This window comes from Phyllobates terribilis, unplaced genomic scaffold (assembly GCF_046119375.1).
Source record: "Phyllobates terribilis strain yellow unplaced genomic scaffold, ASM4611937v1 Scaffold_1621__1_contigs__length_244372, whole genome shotgun sequence".
NCBI classification, from domain to species: domain Eukaryota; kingdom Metazoa; phylum Chordata; class Amphibia; order Anura; family Dendrobatidae; genus Phyllobates; species Phyllobates terribilis.
In genome coordinates, this window is record NW_027364381.1 from 112,252 (window position 1) to 116,541 (window position 4,290).

Here is a 4,290-nt window from a genome sequence, read left to right on the forward strand (position 1 = left end):
GAAAGTTTTACATTTTTTAGGCAATGAAGTTATAGGAGGGATTCATTTCTGCGTGACAAGATGTCGCTCCATTCTCTGTTAGATTCGTCTTTTGGATAATTTATTCTACACTTTTTTGGAGGCGAAATGTAGAGAAGAAACAACAATTCTGTGTTATTTTACCCCCTGTTCACTCCTCAGTATAACGGACAGATCAGCTTTTCTCCTGCAGTAGAAATGATAATAACAATATACAATTTATATCCTTCTTATGCTTTACTGCCTTTACACAAAATAAATCATCTTTTTCGTGGGGTTCACCGTATTCCAAGACTCAGACATTTTCTTTCCTCTTCTGCAGATCAGTGACGTCTCCATCCTGGGATTTCCAGAATTCCACCACTTTTCCTTCTTGTTACAATTTCCATGTTGAGGAATGTAAAAAAAGGGCGAGTATATTATATTATATTATATGTGGCCCTAAAAAATGTCATTACTTGTTATCATTATGTAATGAATACGCGATAAAAAAGAAAATATAGTATCATCATAGAAAACCACCCACATTATACCGCCATATGGTGAACACATACTACCGCCAAACTGAGCGGACGTCCTCTCTCTAGGGGGATGGAAAATATTGTCATATTATTTATAATACTTCCATCTACTTTCCCTATACTTTATAGGGTCCTGTATGGTATAAATGTCCCCGGCAATGTACTATGTGAGAAGTGAAAACCGCTCTATAGTTGGTATAGTACGGCACTAGGATGGTGGTATTATTATAGAGGGGCCTTCTGCTATGTGGCATACATAAATCTTAGACAACATTGTTACTATGAAATAAAAAATAACATCACAATACAATGTCCATATGGCAATGCACAACGAAGACCACCACGTAATGCTGCCATACAGTGCCCACATAATACTAACATAGAGTGTCCTAATAATACCGCTATATGGAGGAGATGTAATAATACCAGAATCAAAATAATGTCAGCGTAAAGAGTATTGTCAGCGTAAAGAGTATTGTCAGCATACAAAATCCCATACACCCAACTAATAATGCCGAACTCTCATAATGCTGCCATACAGTGCACAAATAGTACTCACATACAGTGTCCTAATAATACATCGATCTGGTGGAGATGTAATACCACTAATTGTGTCTAAATAGTAGAACAAAGTGTAACTACATGATGCCGTACAATGTTCTAATAATGACGGCAAATTGTTCCTAGATAATTCCTCATCATACCCGGATAGTCATGTCAGGGATAGAAGGGGAAAGTGTTCATATTCATAAGGGACCTGTCACTTCTCATAATGATGTACTTTTATTACATGGTGTAAATGCCGCTGTTCTCCTGAGTCCGGCGATGATTTTCTTCTGTTTCTGCTCCTCTCTCTTCCTGAGATATGGCCTCCTCTTCCCTGTATAGAAATCTAGTCTTTTTAACCAAGTAGACGTCTTCTCTGATGGTGACGCCCCCTTGGCTAACAAGACTCAATTTATACACAGAGAATAGATAGCCATATCTCAGGAACGGAGAGGAGCAGGAACAAAAGAAAGACATCTCCCGATTCAGGAGAACAGCGGCATTTACACCAGGTAATAAAAGTACATATAAGTGACAGGTCCTCTTTAAAAATGTCATCAACTCGTCTTGTATTTATAGTTGTATCCCAGAGCGGCATAAATGTCACAGGTAGTGTAGTATGTTGATTATAGCGCCCCATGGTGTCCGTCACTTACTCTACATAAAATTTTAAAAAATAAGAAAGTATTTGCACATTACAGTCCAGGCTTTATCTTACATCCAGAAACTGTAGAATTCCCGCACATTAAAGAGGTCGTCCACTGCCCTGACTCAGGTACTTGTAGTAGAGGCGAGAGAGCCTTTAAGAGAACTCTTACATGATGCTTCAAAGATGGAGAGAGACTGCCATCTGCTGGCCAGACAAAGTCATGCGGAACCAACATATACAAGAGAAGTTGAAGGGAGAGCACATAACCCATACTATAAAATTTTATCATTTTTCATCCGATATGTGCTGATGACACTGCCCCCTAGTGTTCAACAGTTACTTAACATCAAATTCTTAAAAGTAAATCTATCTAATATTTAGTGCTGAGTTCTATCTTTGTGTTACATCCACACAGATTTGGTGCACATTTGTGGTGGATTTGTGCACATTTATTAGATTTCTGAATATTTTGGAAGTCATCTGGTTATTTATCACAGAACATGGAGATGCCGGGGATTGAACCCAGGGCCTCATACATGCAAAGCATGCGCTCTACCACTGAGCGACATCCCCTGTATGTGTCCTGTGCTCATATGCGAAACCCTAAGAGTATGTGTACATGTATTTGGATGCAGAAATTTCTGCATATCTTGGCAGGAAAAACTCAGTGGCAAAAATGCGCATTTCGATGCGTTTTAGATGCGTTTTTCTGTGCTTTTTTTCCTGCATTTTTCTAGCGTTTTTAGACAGCAATAAATGACATGGAGATAGATAATGGAGATAGATTGATTAGATAGACAAATATATTGACCTACAGACGTACAGAGAGACATTTAGAGATAGCGACAGACATATAGACAAATAATTGCACAACCACCCAACATATAATAACTTTGCACCCTGTGGAGCTTTTCATGCAGCTTTTAATGATTAAATAAAAAAACGAAAAAAAAAAATGACGTGGTGCCCCTCCCCATGTAACCAGCAAAGTGAATTAAAACAGACAACTGAGAGCTGATATTATCAGGCTGGGAAGGTCCCTGGTGATTGTGCCCTTCCTAGCATAAACATATCAGCCCGCAGCAGCTCCTGAAGTGGCGCATCACATGAGATACGTCAATTCTGGCACTTCGCTTTTGCTCTCCCTGATTGCCCTGATGCGGTGGCAATTGGGGTAATGGGCCTTGTGTCTGAAGCCAGCTGTGAATTGTCTAAAAACCCAGTTGACATCAAGCCCTGGGGTTAGTAATTGAGAGGCATCTATCAGACTCCCCCATTACTAACCCAATATTAAAAAAGAAAACACACACAAAAAAAATCACAATTTAAATAAACACAAGACGCTGTCCCTCGTTCACCACTTTACTCGAAAAAATGTTCCCATGCAGATCCGACGTAGTCCAGAGATTCCCACAAAGTTCCCGAATCCATTGTCTAAAGCCCATGGACCCTCATTCTGAGGCTCCATCGGCTTTAGCAGCAGCCACTCCACACCGCTCCAGGGAAATTGGGAAGAGCACCACTTTTGGAGAGGCTGTGGGCTGGTATTTTTAGGATGGGAGGGCACCATAAACCAGGGACCTTCCCAGGCTCATAATATCAGCACTCAACTGTCTGCTTTACCTTTGCTGGTTACAAAAAATGGGGGGAACCCACATCATTTTTTTCATTTAATCATAAAAGGCTGCCCGATAAGCTCCACAGGGTTCAATTTTACAATATGTCGGAGGGTTGTGCAATATATGTCTATGTCTGTCGCTCTGTCTATATGTCTGTCTGTCTATATACAGTATGTCTGTCTATATCTATTATCTTTCTCTATAGATCCAACAAATAAAGAGACTTTCTTCTCTAATGATTAATGTAAAAATCCTTTACTGTTACATCAATTGAAAGGGAAATTCATATTAAAACTATTTCAAAAAAGAAAAATAGGGGAATGTGTAGAATGCAAAAAAACAGACCCAGGGCACAATATAAAAACATTGTTATCAATGCAAGAGAATACCATCCGTATATACCTGACGGCCTCTGAATCAAATCACCACATTGGTTCTAAATACAACCCCTGGCAAAAATTATGGAGTCACCGGGCTCGGAGGATGTTCATTCAGTTGTTTAATGTTGTTGAAAAGAAGCAGATCACAGACAAGGCACAAAACTAAAGTCATTTCAAATGGCAACTTTAGGGCTTTAAGAAACACTAAAAGAAATCAAGATTAAAAATGTGGTACTCAGTAAGGGTAATTTTTTTCAGACCAAGCAGAGGGAAAAAATTATGGAATCACTCAATTCTGAGGAAAAAATTATGGAATCATGAAAAACAAACACACAAAAGAAAACTCCAAAACATCACTAGTATTTTGTTGCACCACCTCTGCCTTTAACAACAGCTTGCAGTCTCTGAGGCATGAACTTAATGACTGACAAACAGTACCCTTCATCAATCTGGCTCCAACTTTCTCTACTTTTGCCAGATCAGCTTTGCATGTTGGAGCCTTGTCATGGACCATTTTCTTCAACTTCCAGCAAAGATTTTCAATTGGATTGAGATCC

At 39.3% G+C, this 4,290-nt stretch overlaps 1 non-coding gene across 1 annotated transcript; it reads right to left on the minus strand.

Annotated features, from left to right (window-relative positions):
* Window positions 1–2,235: 2,235 nt before the first annotated feature.
* Window positions 2,236–2,307, minus strand: TRNAA-UGC (transfer RNA alanine (anticodon UGC)). The gene has a single exon. It is a non-coding gene; the product is annotated as a tRNA-Ala (tRNA).
* Between the last annotated feature and the right edge of the window lie 1,983 nt (window positions 2,308–4,290).